The 17,194-nt window shown below is 37.5% G+C and overlaps 1 protein-coding gene across 1 annotated transcript in view; it reads left to right on the top strand.

Annotated features, from left to right (window-relative positions):
- The window catches only part of LOC133845185 (elongation factor-like GTPase 1), an 88,798-nt gene that overhangs the window by 36,372 nt on the left and 35,232 nt on the right, over positions 1–17,194 (top strand). The gene's annotated exons all lie outside the window — the stretch shown is intronic.

The raw sequence follows: 17,194 nt of genomic DNA, 5'->3' as shown, positions 1-17,194 counted from the left end.
AATTGAATTGGTTTTTAATGCTGAATAATGAAGTTAGTAAAATTGTTTGAGTTGCCAAAAGAGGGGGAGGGAGGGAGGGAGCTCTGATTAGACATGCCTCGCATGCCACAACGCAGCCAGAATCTTGTTCGGCATTTGTGGCCTGATTCTGTTGGCTTTCGCTTCAATGTCATTTGGGGCCTGTCATCGATCCATGATGAACCATATAAAAAAATTGTTAGCAACTGGTAAAACCAGACGGAACAGAACTTCTTACAAGCTTACAAACTTCAATAACTTCTTCTCAGTTTCAATTTAGCTAAATGGCAAAACGCTTAACATAATTCTGCCTCAGCCAGAAACTGAGATAATTGAAGCAAATGTTTGCTCTCTCCCTCTGCTCTTCACTCTTCTCCCCTTTCTATTTTGTTTGCTTGGAGACTCACTCTCCCTGTGTTGGTCTGATCTATTAGTCAGCTCCCTGCAATCAACTGGCTGCGACTGCGGTACGTGCTCCGGATGCTAATGATCTTTATAGATTTCCATTTCTAGCGGCTTTCTGCGCCTTTCTGCCTTTCTCATCAAACATGAATTTTTGCCATTGAAACCCAGCCATGGGAAAGCAGCAGCCACAGTAACAGCAACAACTGTGGCAACAACCAGCAACCCTGCAACTGGACCTGGGATCTGGGAGCTGGGCAAAAGCAACTTGGCGTTAATTAAAAATAAATATAGAAAAAATGGCCATAGATCAATGCACCTGATAGATGCTCCGTTTTGCTGCCAGCGGCAACACAAAAATTTGTCTATAATTTTGTGGCATGTGGCAGGGTTTTTCTTTCTTTAAGGGGCCCTAATTGCAGCCGCCTCGCCGTCTGCGTTTGCTGTTGACATGACTTTGGGCGCTTCATTAGCAACTCGAATTGCGGTTCTATTCGCAGTTGACACACATGCAAATCGTGGGTGAAGTTTGCCGTTTTCCTTAGTGAGTGGGTGACTAGATGCAGCAGCAGCTGTTGCTGTTGTTGCTGCTGCTGCGTGGCCAAATGTTGCTGCTGCAACTATTCACTGGCAACTTTCTTCGTCTTATCTTTATGCATATGCAACGCAATGGCGGCGGCGTCTGCATTCTTTTTGTGGCATAAAATATGCGAGCGTTGCGATCATCTGCCAGTTGCCAGTTGCAACAGCAGCAACTGCAGCAGCAGCAGCAGCAGCAACATCTATGGCAAGAGCAACTCTTGAACTTTACCAGCAATGAAAAGCTTGGCAGTGGCCCTTTTAGCCAGCGACTGTTTAGCATTTGCTGCCAAGAGCAACTTTTGCATAGACTCAAGACTTGATGAAAAGACAGAGACAGCGAGAGAGAGACAGAGATGGACACTTTGTTATAGAAAGAGAGAGAGAAAGAGATGCTGCACGAAGTTGCTGCTGCTCAAGTGCCAATGGCAATCTGCTTTTTGCCATTGTTGCTGCTGTGTTGCTGGAACTGCTTTTTCTTCTGCTGCCGATGTTGCTGCTGCTGCAGTGGTTGTTGTTGCTGTTGCTGTTGTTTATTTCCCTGCAGTTTGATCTTTTGGTCTTTGGCGGTAATTTTTGTTGCCGCTGCGGCGTCTGCACTTTTTCCTAGCAATTGTTGCTGCTGCTTCTGCTGTGGCTGCTGCTGCAACGCTTTATTGGCTTTCAGCTTTGGTTGTTGTTGTTGTTGCATTGCAAATTCTTATTTCTATTTTCGCTTTATCTGCAAGTTTTGTCTTCATTTTTATTTTAATAGTGCAAATGATTCCGCTCTTTTTTTGCAAATTGCAGCTGATTTTTTAGCCAGCGATAAAGCCGCAGCAGCAACTGTTGTTGCTGGCATCTTCGCTGCTGTTGTTGCTGCTGTTGCTGGCCATCTTTATCACATAATGATTTCAAATAGTTGCCACTTTGTAGCTGGGTGCGAAATTAATTTGAATTATTACTATTATTAGATGTTATTTGTGTAATGCGAAAGTTGATGCCGCATCGCGTTGCAAGTACAGTTACAGCGTCTGCAATGGTTGCTGTTGTTGCTGTTGCTGCTGTGCATTATGCAAGATCTCGCCACGTTATCCACGCGGCGGCAGCGCAACAAATTTAGTGATAAGCTTAAGTACAGCAACATCTGCAACACAGTTGCTGCTGTTGCTGATGTTGCTGCTGCGCATAACTTGCGTCTGCTTCAATTACCAATTGTTGTTGCCGTTTAAATGATTGCATTGCTTTGCATTGTTGTTGGCCACATTTAAATTTATTAAAACTGCGCAACTTCTAACGGAGAAGAGAGTCGCTTGGAATGTTGCTGCTGCTGCTAGCGATCAATGACCGTGTGCAACACTTTGTCTGCTGTGTGTTGCTGTTGTTGGTTGCACAATTAAGTCTGGACATGCTTCTGGCCCCGGCGCCTGTTCTCAGCCATTTTGCATGGCAATTTGATGTCATTTGTCATTTGCTTAATTGTGACCAAGTTGCGCCTGTTGCATTGCGTTTGCATTTCCTGCAACAACTGCAACTGCAACTGCCGTTTTGTAATTGTTGCAAGGCACGCAGCAAATGTATTTGCTATTGTGGCTGTAGTTTGCATCCTCCTGACTGACTGTTGTTTGCCGCTGGGCCATTTAGTTTCAATTAATCAAGTTGTCGCTGCACGCGTCTATTAGCTGTTTATGATGTCTTCGATGGCAATGCCGATGCCCAGATGCCCCTTGGCGGCACGTTGCACCGCTTGACGCTCATTAGCGGCGCCCCCAACAGATTATTCTTCTTCTCCCGCCTCCCTCCGCCTTTGCTCCTGGGAAATTTTTAAATGCTCTCGTGGCAAATGCCGCTACTGCCTGGCGGTGTTTTAACTTCATTTGTTAACTAACTCTTACGTCGTTTTGTTTTACTTTTTTTTTTTTGGTTGTTTTTGGACCGCTTTCGTAACTTGTTCTTTTAATGTTCCATTTGGGTTTATACTTTGGTACCGTTGCATGATTGTGGTTGCGGTGCGCCTGCTTCCCTCTTTTTTTGTATTTTTTTTTTTTTTTTTTGATGGACAGCTTTTGCGCCCAGCTGTCACAGGTTCGTTGACTCGTCCACTTTGCTCAGTCGGTGTTGAAACAATCAGGTCCAACCAGTGGCCATTTGATGTGTCTAACTCGTTGCATAATGCCTCAGACAGACGAAGAGACAGATGGATGGTTGGTTGGTTGGCTGGTCAGTTCAACTTGGCAACTCAACTTAACTCAGTCTGAGCCTAAGTAATTGCTTAGCTTGCAAATTGAATCTCTCAAATTTAACTAGCAATTTTGTTTGCCTAGTTAAAGAACGTTCTTAAATCTCTCTCCCCAACTGCGCATTTCTTTAATTTCATTTAAAAGCCATTTTAACTTGGCAAAAGTAAACGTTGAAATTTAAAGAGACAGCAGCTTGCTATTTAATATAGTTGTAACAAAATATCAGTTGTTTTTTGCTAAAAGTTTATTTAATCGAGTTGTAACGAAAAGAAGTTGTTTTATGCAAGAAGTTTATTTTACGTGGAAATTGTTTTATCGTTAAAGGATTATTTGTAATTCGTTTCGTTTTTTAAACTTCAACTTTTCATATATAACATTTTTAAGCTTTATCGAAGCTAGTTTTGTTTTAATTACTTTTACAACGATTAATGTTTACAAATAGCTTTATGGCTTTGGTAATTTTATTATACAGTAGTGCTTTCTAGTTTCCTAGGATAAAGTTGTAATTCAATTTTATGTACATGCATTAAACTTTTTAATGAGCCAATGTAGTAAATAAATTGACTGCAGTTTGATTAAACTTTGCATAGTTGAGTGAAATTTACAAGGCGAAGTTTGATGTCCATTGATAAAGCAGTTTTATGTTTATGATGTAATTCTCTTTTTTTTGGAATATTCTCTCATTAGTCTGAGACACAAAAGTTCTGTCATATTATTGTGTGAGTTATATTCTTTATTATATTTTCTAAAAGAGTTAAATTTTGATATACTACTGTCTTTATAATTCCTGAAAATTTTCTGTATAGCTTTGTGAATATGTATGTTTTTTCAGTATATTAACTTGGAATATTTTAATGTTAATATCGCAATGTTTAGATTTCAAAAGTAGCCTTCTGCATATTTCTATTTATTCCGTATGTATGTAATACCTCAATGTTTTGGTTTAGTATATATTTTTATAACAAATGCAACCTTCAGTACATTTTTACTTTTTTTTTTTTTTGGTATGTTTGTTTGCTTTTAATAGTATATCTATATACCAAATACGTATAACCTTCGGTATATATTTTTGTATTTTTTGCTTTGTTAATTCGGTACGATTTGTAAAAAAAATTCTTCTTTTATTATCACTTATTATTAATAAGAAATCAACTTTGAATACAAAAGATTTTTTTTATTATGGTGAAAATAAGAAATATATTTTTTTTATAATGTCGGCTGAAATATTTTACTTTTCTCAGACGCATTATTAATTCATATTCATTTTGCTCCTAAGTTTCTCTTCATTTTTCTCAATCATATTTCTTATTATCTTTAAAATAACAAAAAAAAATATATATATTTATTATGTCTGCTGAATGATTTTACTTTTATCAGCCGCAATATTAATCCATATTAATTTCAGTTCTAATTTTCTCCTCCAATACGTTAACTTTCGTATACTCCGAAGCATTTGTAAAACTCGAATCGAAATGAAAAATGCGTTTCTCGACTAGAGTTACAAATTGCACGCTAGTTTAAAGTGCTTATCCCACTTCCCAGTTCTGAGTTCCCAGTTCCCAACTCTCAGTTCTCAGCAGATATCGCAGGCAAAGTTATCTGCGGAGTATTCTTCATTTTCATAGTTCCTTTGCTTATTTATTAACACACTCGCTGCGTATTTATCCGGTTTATCTCGATTAAATTAATAGATTTCCATAAGATAACTGGTATCCAATGAACCAGTTGGAGCGTTGGCAGTCAGTGAGCTTGAAATGGGCAAACAGATGCAATCTGTGCAGAGAATTAAGGGGGAAACGAAGTCAAGGAGAAGGAAAAGGGGAAGAAGAGGAAGAAGAAGAAGAAGGCGTAACACCCCCCACGACTAATTGTGCTCATTTCCATTTATCAGTTGGCTTCAAAATGAATTACAGCACTAAAAGCAAATTAAAATCGTGCCAAGTGTTGCAGAATAAACATTTCAGAAAACACCAATGAATGGTCTCTCCCGGTTGCAGTTGCAACTGTTGCTGCCTGCTGTTTGCTGGCGGTTGCTGCTGGGGGGGAATTGGGAATCTTGGCCAAACTGGGATGAGGGGCTGGGGAACGCATTAAGCTTTTAATTTAGTGCCTAGGCAGCAATTTTCATGCGTTGGAATTGTCTCGGACTCGAACTCGAACTCGGAGGAAAGATGCGGATTCTTTTGCTTATTCTTGGATGCAGCGTCTGTGCTTGTTGCGTGTTCTGTGTGTCTTTTTATATTTTTAGCTGGAGACGACTCTTGTGGCAATCTCGTGGCACTTGTTGCGCTCGTTTGCCAAATGCAATTAAATGTGTGTCGTTGCCTGAGATGTTGTTGGCGTGCTGCAACTGTGCCGCATAATTGTGCCAAATGAATTTGTAATTATGTGTGTGTATGTGTGTGTGTTGCCATGAACTTCAAATGGCCAAGCTAGCCGGTTTTTTTCTCTTCTTTTTTTGTGAGCGAGTGAGTGACATCACATGTGAGTGAAAGAAGCGGGCGAAGTCAAACCTGGCGCACAATAGAGCTTCGTCTAAGTCAAGCCGGCGATGACATTACAGAATACGACGAAAAAACAAACTGAAGCCAAAACAAAATTTAATTAAAGCGCATGACGACAACAACATTCTCACAATAGAGCAAAGATGACAAAAGAAAAGTTACGCAGCTTTAGAGACACGGCCAAAAAGTGTCAAAGTCACTGCGACATATTTGGCAAGCTTCTGCTTGGCTGCTTGACTCCTTCGAGAGGCCAATTAAATGGCGACACTCGTCGAGTCCAGATCGCATAACGAAACAACAAGAGAAGAACAGCAACCGAACATGAACAGCAGCAGCATCTGGAGTGGAGTTTGGAGGCATTCCCCAAGTGGCAAAAAAATGGGTCAATGATGGCTTAAATTGTGCGGCATTGTTAAATGACTTTGCTGACTGCTCCTCTCGCTTTGGTTTGTCGAGGTCTCTTAAGCCCTGACATTTGATCGCACCTCTGACTCGCTCAATGACTGAGCGCGACGACTGATGGATTGACTGATTGATGGATTGACTGCTGCTTTGCTTTGCTTTCGAGACTCTTGCGGTTTTGTGGAAATATATTCAATTTATGATCTTCAGTTGCAGTTTGTTTTGCATTCAATCGAGTTGGGTTATTGAGATGTTTTCCCCTCGTCACTCGTCTGTCAGCAACAATTTGTCTAATGTGCCAATTTGGTCGCATCTACCGCCTGCTGTGTGCTGTGCTGTGTTGGCGTATCGTTAGCTCAATGCTTGATCATGTTGATTTCTTTCTTCGCATCGCATCGCTTTTGGCTTGGTTTGCTTCGCGTTTTCTTCTTGCGGCCTATCAATGACACTGCAACACGAGATGCGAAACGAGAGACAACGAGAGAGCTGCGGCAACGTTGCCCTCTTCCCTATAATTTCCACACCACATCGCGCTCACTTGTCCCATTTTTATTTATTTTGTATTTCTGTGCAGTTTAAATTTAATTCACGATCTGCCGCGATTCGCGATTCGATTCGACTGCCAAGGCTCGCAAAAATTCCCTCGACGACGTTTGCTTTGCAATCTTCCTCAGTCTCAGTCTCTGACTTTGACTTTGACTTCTTCTGCCTTTTTTTTCTAACAAGACTTTTCTTTTGCTTACTTTCCGATTTTTCAACTGCGCGTCGGAAAAATCTTTACGTTCGCGTACTTAACCGCAATAATTTTGCTCATTTGAGTGTCGTGGAAATGAGTTAAAGTCGCCTCCTGCCACTTGGCAGCAACTGCCACAGCAACAGCAACATTAAAACACAACAACAACAGCAGCAACAACAACAACAGCAGCAACATCAGCGTCTGCCGCTAATGTAATGTGAGCATTACTTATTTCCATTTTTTGTTTTTGTTTTTTCTTACCGCCAGCGAGTCTCTTAATTCATTAATTTCCCACAGACTGCAGCTGCAGGCAGGGTCGGGTGGCAGCAACATCAGCGGCAGCAACATCAGCAGCAGCAGCAGCAACATCAGCGGCAGCAGCTTCAAGCCAATTTCAAACGTGAAACCGTTGAAAGTTATCACCTCCATCCACGAGCATCCAGCAAAGTGACAGCGCAAATGAGCTGAATTTTTTCTTTCTTCTGTTATTTTTTTGGGCTACAACCGCTAGAAGATTACACGCATCTCTCTGTTCCCTCTGTTCCTCCGCCCCCGAATTCCCTTCTCTTTGCTCAGCTGTGACTGCAAACAGAATAAAGTTGTTGGCCTTTGTTTGCGGGTGTTGCAATGCCAATTGCAATTGCTGTTATCATGCCACAAAGTGCAAATTCTATCTTTCAACTCATGCACTTAACGAAACGAATTACTTCAGTCTCAATTAGGTTGCTCAAGCATAGTAGAAAAGTTGCCATTTTAAGCATTTCTAATGACACTACTGGATTGAGAGGTCTTTTTGGTGTTTTCTAAGAACTTCTTATTAACATTTAAGAGCTGGGAAGTTTGCGAGAAGTGCTTAGAGGTTTTGGAAAGGAACTACATTTATATTAAGCTAATTATTCACTGTTCTTCTTTTAGAATACTCATCTTTATATTTGAATGTCATTTTTTTAATCCTATTAAGATAATTACTTAATGTGCTGAAAGTTTTTGTTGGCATTTTAATATTACAATTTCATTCTGAGGCTAAACGGAAAGTAATTGGAAAAGATTTTTTAATATATATGGTTATAGGCTAATAATTGATTTATTTAAGGCTTATTTTTATTAGAAATTGATATTTAAGGGAATGATTAAGGTGAATGTCTTTAGACAGAGTATAACTGTTAAAAAACGTTTTAATATTTATAGGTTTTTGTATTTATTTAATGGCTTCTTATTTATATTATCCAATCATTGGTTAAACGTTTTTAATATGGAAATAATTTTTCTTGATATTTTAATGCTTTTTTATCACTTCTCAAATGCTTCATTAGCAAAAGAATTTACATTTATAGGTTTTGTATTCATTTGATTCTTAATCATTCTTATTATCCATTTATTAGCTTTAATAGTAATTAATAGTCTTTACTATCTTTTTATTAAGTGAGTGTCATTTGTTCTGGTAATTTTTATTTTAGGATATACTCAAAGATTATCTTTATACTAGTATATGCAAAGCAGATTACTTCTATAATAATTCACATACTTTATTACTTATTATAGTTTAATTAACATTTTTATAGTTTTCAATTCTTCAGCTATTAGCTTTTTAAAAGAATTCCTTATGCGAAAATGGTTTGTTACATTTTATTGGTATTTTTTCAAACACTCGTTATTTTAATCTATTCTGAAAGTTTATATAAAGACACAGAAGTATTTCATATGAATTACTTTGTATAACAGAAAATTTGTATGCTTTATTTTCATCTCACAAATTTCAAAGACCAATATTAAGTTACAATAGCTTTATCCACTCGCATTTCTCTCAATGCATTTCCCTTTTTTGTTGTGGGACGTTCTGCTGTGCCAGTTTTAAAGCATTGCGCATACGCACAGTTAGCCACAGTTGGGCAGTTATGCAGCTCAGGCTGGCTGGCTGGACAGCTTTTTTTTATAGCAAGTATATTCATGCTGTTGTGGAAAAATTACAATATGAATGGCTAGCAGGCATGATGATGAGTACCCGTAATAGTCGTTACGAGTCTCGAGTACTTCTACTTACATATTTGGTTATGTAAAACGCCCGTCGATGCAGTTTGCTGTTTGCTGTTGGAGAGCTGTTCTATAGAATCGTGTGTGTGTGTGTGTGTTGTGCTCCATTTGTGGGTCAGTGGTGGCCTCACAGTTATGCCAAGAGTTAAGAGCAGAGAGCCAAGAAAGGTGTCAAACGCTATAAGTATGACCTACAACCCAGGAAAAGAATCATCATGGCCAAAGAACCAACCATACCATAGACATCAACTGGCAAATGGGAATCTTTTGTTTGTCGGCTCTCTCGCTCAGTCCTCTGTCTCTAATCTTTGTTGTGTTCGAATCTCGCATCGTTGTTCGACTCGAGTCGTCGCCAACACGCATTTGCATTTTTTGTAACTGTGCCTCAGAACTTGTTGCTATTGGCTTGTTGTGTTAGTCACTTTTTTACTTTTTTTTTTGGGTTTGTTGTCGACGAGGCTCGTTTATATGCTAATTAAATAATACAATTTCCAATCTGTCTTATCATATCTTGCTCGATTTCAGTTCCTCTACTTGCATTCTTATGCTAACACGCAAATTGCCTTTGATAAATTCTTCGGCTTCAAAAACGATGAAAGTGTTTTTTCTGACCCCGATTCTCAGGCTCCAGCTTCGGCTTCGGTTGCAACTGTGTCGTCTTCCATTGAAATTGGTTTGCAGCTTGAGGCATGTTTCACATATTTCATGATTTTACTTTTTACTTTTTTTTTTTTTTTGCTCTTTATTTTTGCATTTTTTGCGCATATTTTTCAAGAGCTGTTCAGTGGTTTTCCGTCATCCCACGCTCTTAATTACCCCCAGTGCAGACGCCTTCGAGCATCCTCAGTGGCCACTTTGTGTAGTGGAAACTTCGACTAAAGTGTGGGATGCTCTCTTCTCTGCTCTCATCGTTGTTGCTGTTTTTGTTGCTGTAGTTGTTGTAGACTCGTCATTTTTGTGGTGATTACTCTTCTGCTCTATACCCAACAGAAGGTTGAGAGAATAATGCATTTCGACAGTGATTAGAAGGGACGAAGCTTGTTGCATTTATTTAAAAAAAAATACGCTATTTTCATTTTACTCTTTTTGACATGTAATTCCATTTTCTTGAAGTTAAAGTTTTGTTTACAACAATTTAATATATATTCTACTTTATTTTTATTACAACAACTGTCGTAAATTTTAAACTGTACTTTATTTCGTTTATAATTTATGCTCTTCACAACAAGTATCTAAAATTTAAAATCTATGTTGATGTTTAATACAATTAAATCAATGTAACTAAAGGATTAAATACGAATTAAATAAATGTAGAAAGAGCATTAAAAACTCTTCGCAGTTATTTAACTTAAACTTAAATTGTATTAAACATCTTTAGGCATAAGTCTAAGTTTTGTGCATTTTTCGAAAGCAAGCACTTCACACTATAAGATGTGTCTAACCCAGGAACCCAGGAATCGATAAATCGATTTAAACCTTCCGAAGTACGATGCTTCAGATTATTAAACGTAAAGTTTCACGATATGTCGATAGACGGTAAAATAGTAATTAAAATACAAACTGAAACTATTTTTGGGGATATAAATGAAAATGAATCCATTATTATTATAATTATTTTACTATAATATCAAAGACAATTTCTTATTACAAAAAATGGATCTAATCAAATCTGATATAGAAAAAATCATTCCACATGCTACAGTATAAATTGCAATTCTAAAGGTTTTGAATATATTGATTGTTTTTAAACTTTAGGGATCGAATAAATTTCGGGATTTAATGCAACTTTTTACTTTGTGTTAAAAGTAATATGAAAATATTTTGAGTATTATACTAACACTAGTTTGATCATACTGAAATGCAGATAAAAATCAAAAATAGAATGAAATTCCATAGTGTATATATTTGCATATATTGTACATATATTATTATTGTTCTCACATTCAATTTCGGCTTTGAATTATTTTGTTTTTTTTTAAATCAGATTTAAATATTTATCATATTGTATATTTTATTACATATTTGTTATTTTATTGTGTGTTCCTTTATGTTTGTTAACTTTGGTTATTAAGAGAGTGTAAATTAAAGTTCATTGCAATTTTAAAATTCAGCGTTTTCACTTTTCGCAACCAATTTGCATAGTTCAAACCAGCTTTGAAGGACTGTCCAGGGAAACTGTAAGTTTGTCAGACATTTGTTAGCATCTTGCTTTGCTTTGTTGTTTTGTGTTGTTTTTGTTGTTCGCTTCGCTTGTCATTTTAATATCCAAATGGATGGCAGCAATGCTGCAATTTATGTTTAAATACCTCATCTCGGACCTTAAAGCTTTGCGACATGAATTTCGTATGAGTTTTCAAGTGCAATTATCGTTTGCTTGAGTTTGACTGTAATTACTTGACTAATCAGATTAGGAGGCTGTGTGTGAATATGCTAATAAATGTGGCATGTGGCAAGTGTGTTAACTGTCAGTCAGATGGAGGAGACCACACAAAGCATAGCGCAGTGTGGCATGCAACTTCGTCAACTTGCCACCTGGTTGCAATTCATTTTAATGATTTTAACGAGTTCATTAAAAATGTATTTAAAATTGTTATTTGCAAGCCGCGTTGGCTTAAAGCAATTGTTATTGCCATTTCTGAATATGCATTGAATTATTCAAACAGCGGTGGAGAGAGAGATGGAAGCAACTGCATTGTTAGCTTGGCGATGGCGTGGCACAGCAACATTAACCGCACTCCTAAGTCTGCTCCCCCCTCTCTCTCCCACTCTCTCTCTGAGGCAGCTGCAACACATGTCACGTTGCAAGCAGCAAGCAGTAGCTGTTGCCACGTTGTCGAGAGTTGCTGGTGGCACGTTGATAATGTCATGGCAACTGGCATTCGTCCAGGTTCAACTTCAACTCCGACACTCGCAACTCCGACTCAACTTCAACACCAACCAAAAAGTTGATGGGCTGCCAAGGCGCATGCATCAACATCATCAGCATCATCATCATCATTTCTGTCATAGCAAATGGCTATGGAAAATATGGGAAATTAAAGAAAAGTACCTCTCTGAGGATGGGACTGACTGACTGACTGACTGTTTGCTGCTGCCGTGTGATGAGCTTGATTTTCACTGCACCTAAATTATATTTTTCCCTTTTTTGTTTTTTTTTTGGTTGCCTGGCCAAAGTCTTTGCTAGTTTTCTACTTCTTTTTTTACTTCTTTCTCTTCTTATAAACTCGCGCTGACTTCAGCTGTATTTAGGGAAATGGAAAGTTGGCGAGTTTCTTCTAGCGGAGATCATTTGTTGGCTAAACAATTGCAATTATTATATTATTATGAACAGGATATGAGCGAGTTTAACGCACAAAATTGTTGCGGGTTTCTGTTTACTCTGTTGATTTAGCTAATTAACAACGAAAGTTCGCCGAAAGTTTTTTGGTCGAGTGCCGCGCAGCAAATAATGCCCAAAAACAATTTCAATAGCTCTCAGCTTCGAGTTGAGCATCTACTCGAAATATAATATGATCTCACACTCACGACACAACACGACACGATGCGACACAAGAAAGTAATTACAATATCTTTAAGGCATGGCAAAACAATGGCAAATGTTTACATTAAGTTGTATTTAACATGCACCAAATTCATTATTCATGAAATAAATAGAAAATAATCCCACTTCTGATGTTTTTGTTGAACTTTCGGATTATGCCAAAATATACAAATATTGCTTCAAATTTAAGACATAAGATCGTAAGTTTGTATAAGCTTATTGTGGATTTCATTTATAAATTTCATGCTTCACAAATATTTTTAAATTTGTATGCCCTTATAAAAATATATTGAAAACACATGTGGGTATATGCCAGTATTTTTTCAGTATATTCATTTGGTATTAAATTTGAATACCCGTTATATAAATATTTTGGGCATATGTCAGTGTTTTTTCGGTATAATAGTACGTCATTATATTTATCGGTATATTGATTTGGTATGTACTACATATGTACATGTATATTTCTCTATTTCTTGGTATATTAATTATGTAAATTTCTATCGTAATACCGTAATTGAGAACGTATTGTGAGTATTTCACATTTGAGCACCTTCGGCTGTACTTTTCTTGTATATGCCAGTCAAATGATATCAATCTTTAAATTCAAGTTGAAATACATCTTAAAAAGATTCAAATACTCCAAATTTTCTGTTTCATTTATGCCATCAATTTCTTATTTAAGTTAAGAAACACGCCTTTTTGAAGATCTTATTCCGTTCACGTTCAAAAAATTCCATTAAAAACTGATCACGTATTATTTTCATGATTTGAATCGCATCTCTCCACTCACGCTCACATCTCTGTGTGGTTGCGAAAAGTTGTCAAAAGGATGGATTTTAATTTGCAGCGTTGTTTGTCATTAATTACTCAGCAGGTCACTTGAGCACGCATTCAATTTGAAGAGCCAAATGGAGACTCGCGTCTCCCACTTTTGGCTCGCTGGCGGGAGCTGCCGCCGCTGCTCAGCGGGATTGTGGCAGATAAGCGTTACTTTCTTTGGTCAACTGCTCGAAATTGGCAATGGATTTTGGCAGCAATTTCCCTTCTTGTCTCTCGTCTTTCTTAGTGTCTTTCTTGCTGCTCGTTTGTTTTCCCATGATCGTTTGTCTAGCCATACCCTGGGCAGTTAGTTTTGTATTTTGGCCTCACTTTATTTGGGAGGGGGAATCAACAAAAAGTAACAGCAACAACCAAAGCACAAACAATCAACGCGCCTTTAGAAGAAACGAATTCGCATGACCGAAAGAAAAAAAAAACTCGTGCGAGATTTAAAGTCTATTTGGCTTTTAGTTTTGCTTTGTCTCTTTGTTGCCGTTTTTTTTCTGTTTCTCTCTGTTGTGCAAGTAAATACTTAAATATAGCACACTTAAACAGTTTTGTTGATATTGCCATAGCGAAAGTGAAACCCCCCCAAAAAAAACCTTTAGACTACAACTAAGACACCAATTGAGATTGAGAGACACAGATCTTAAGACTGCCATTGCGACTGCCTCTAATGAGAGTTAATTACAACATCAAAGAGTTGTTGCCTGCCAAGCTCTTTCTACCCTCCACTTTTCCTCCTGCTGCTGCTGCTGCTGCTGTTCTTCTCCTTAGCAACTTAGAAGACACGGCCTCCTAGCAGCTCATTAATATCACGATGGAAGCGTGCCTGATCATCTCTCTTTTGGCCGGGGACCTCTCGGGCCAGATTGGGCACAAGTTTCGATTAGGCGCGGCCAAAAAGGCAAGGCAACAAACTGCAAAAAACAAACACAAAATGTGAGAACATTGTGCTGAGGAAGTAGACGACTCAAAGATACTCTAAGATATAGCTACTTTTGATAGTAATTTATACTAGTCTATCTTAAAACTATTTTATATAATTTGAATCATATTTTGTAGGAATTTTCACTTGACTCTGTCAGCTGATAAGATGAAATTGAGGGAATATACGACTAAAGGATGCCCTAAGATATAACTACTTTTTATAGTAGTTTGTACTGACATAACTTCAAATTACATATTTGAAATAAATTTAATCATATTTGGTAGGAATTTCCACTTGTCTCTGTCAGTATATAGTGCATCACTTGGCTTTATTTGACATTTGATGAAACTGAGAGAATAGACAACTTAAAGATATTCTAAGATAAAACTACTTTTTATAGTAACTTCTACTAGTCTATGATGAAATTATTTCATATTATTTTAATCATATTTTGTAGGAATTTCCACTTGTCGCTGTCAACGCAGTTTACAGCGTATCACTTGGCTCTGTTTGTCATCTGATGAAATTATAATACCCTCTTCAAGGGTATCAAAAAATAACAAAGAAGACAAGATGAAAAACCGCGTTTACCAGCTAAACTCTAAGTAGAGAAAGTACAAGCGGCGCACATGTAAAAGTAACAAAAAAAAAAAAAACAACAAAAATAAAAAACCCAAAAAAAAGATGCGAATCTTCGCCTTTGCCTTTGGCTGGCTTTTGGATTTGGATTTTGGATACGACTTCAGTTTTCTTTGGGGTCAAATCGCATGGCGCGCGCACTTTTACCGCTCGCTTTCGTATTGCAACGTATTCGATTGGATTGGTTAGCGGCAAAGCTCAGACTCGTCACGCCTACATACATATGTACATGTGTAGAAGAGTTAGATAGATGCCTTGTAAATATTACAACATAACTGTTGTTATCACCCATTCATTATTGTGCTCATGTACATGTTGTACAACTTGTTGTATGCCCTGTCATTTGCATACTTAACACCTTCTTCAGCACGTCCCGACTTCATCATCATCATCATTTCGAATTGAAATTGGAAAATTTTTCTGCTGTCAGATTGAATGTGCTGCTGACGCGGCCTCAGTGCAGGCCGTGACGAATTGAATGAGGAGAGTTTTGCTTTTGTAATTAGAAAATAATCGACTTGCATCTCTTTGAAGAGTCGAGCGCTCTCGGATCTTACTTTCAATTTCATCTGCATGTGCAGCAAATGTGGTTGTGAGATTATTTGTACATATGAAGTTGTATGTGGATTTTTCAATGGCTTTTTTTCTTTCTTATTATTTGTTGTTGTTGATTTCGTGTTATGCATGATTTGTAAGTCTATCGCTTTCTTTGCGCATCGCTGATGACTTTACATTGCACTATGCGATTACCACAAAATACGCTGTACAAATAAGAAGAATAGGGTGGATTGGTGCTAAGGTTGAAGCTCAATTTGTGGAAGAAAATTTATTCAAAAAAGGAAGATTGATGCTAAGGCTGAAGCTCAATTTATTAGAGACAATTTATGCAAATAGTTATCAAATTATTTCATTATAAATAACATGTCAAAAAATGGGTTGCTTCTTAGCATTCATTCTCTGTTCTATCGTTTATTTATATACTGCGAATTTCGCTGGCATGACAAGATTAATGTCTTATCCGCAGATCAGTCCATTCACCTAATAACTAGTTCATAAATTCATGCCATATAACTCGCGACTATTATAGGGTCCAACGTGAAGAAAGTCACATTCTTTTGTTATGATTATTGCTGTTGTTATTATTATTGCTTTATTAATGCATTTTATTGCTGGGGGGCAATCAAGAGATTCGTTATCACATTGCATGCTTGAAAATCCATTAAGCTTTTTATGCCGATTTTCGCATATGATACTCCACAACCATCATAGCACTTCACACCGCAGCAAACTCTCCCAGACATACGTCCGGCCTCTGAAAAACAGAAGTTTGTATCTTCGTCGTCACTTTCACTCTCTCGCCCTTGCTCCAGTTGGAGCAAACACATTACGAATCATCGTCTACTTTGGCATTCAGTATTTGCGAAACTGTTTATCAACTTAAATCAATAACAAACATCGAGGCGGCCCTCTAATGGCACAGATTAATGTCTTATCATCTGTGTGCATTGAGCACTGAGAGCACAAAACTCATCATCAAACAGCCGAAGGGGGGCGCAAGGCAAATTACAAAGTGCCGTTAAAAAATTTCACTTTCTAAGGCAAAAACGCCAAGTTATAAAGTTACAAAAAAAGAGTTGGCATCAACAGGTGAAATCGCTCCCAGCTTCCTGTGGAAGAGACGGCACCCAAAAGATGAAATAAAACTTTGCAGCAAAGTAAAGAAATGAAGAAGACAAGAAAAAAAAACAATATTAAGAATACGCGTAATTATTGTTGAGTTGAGCCGGAAAAAATTGATAAGGCCCCATTGCCATCATAATGTTGAGCAATTAAATTCATAAGCGCCTCAACCTGTGGGGCACCCTAATTTTGCAGTTTCCCCTCTCTCACACTCACACTCACACTCACACACACAGCATTTGTCGCTGTTGCATGTCAGTGGCTCAAATCGTGGCTAATTAGTGTAGTAAAAGTGGCCAACGAAATGAAGAAATTTTCATAGAACCAAACAACATGCAACCCATACTAAATACCAAATACTGAAGAAGAGACCAGCAAGAAAGTCGAGTGTGCTCGACTTTGAGATATCCGCTATTCATCTTCATTAAAAGCAAATCAATATATTATTGTTCCGAACAAATATTAATATATGCTTCTGGCTATTTTAAGTGTACTGATAATCTACTACATTTAAAATATACCATAGCGTACAGAATATACCGGATTATCTTCCAACCATTTAAGTCTCGTCAGCAGCATCCATTTTTGTGCCATAAAAATGACTTCTTAAGTAAGGTATTATTTTTAAAATATACCAACTTAATATACTGAAATATACTGAATGCTATATTTAGTATATCGATATACCAT

Source organism: Drosophila sulfurigaster, chromosome 3, assembly GCF_023558435.1.
Source record: "Drosophila sulfurigaster albostrigata strain 15112-1811.04 chromosome 3, ASM2355843v2, whole genome shotgun sequence".
In the NCBI taxonomy this organism is placed as follows: Eukaryota; Metazoa; Arthropoda; class Insecta; order Diptera; family Drosophilidae; genus Drosophila; species Drosophila sulfurigaster.
This window is presented reverse-complemented; position numbering and strand designations above follow the sequence as displayed.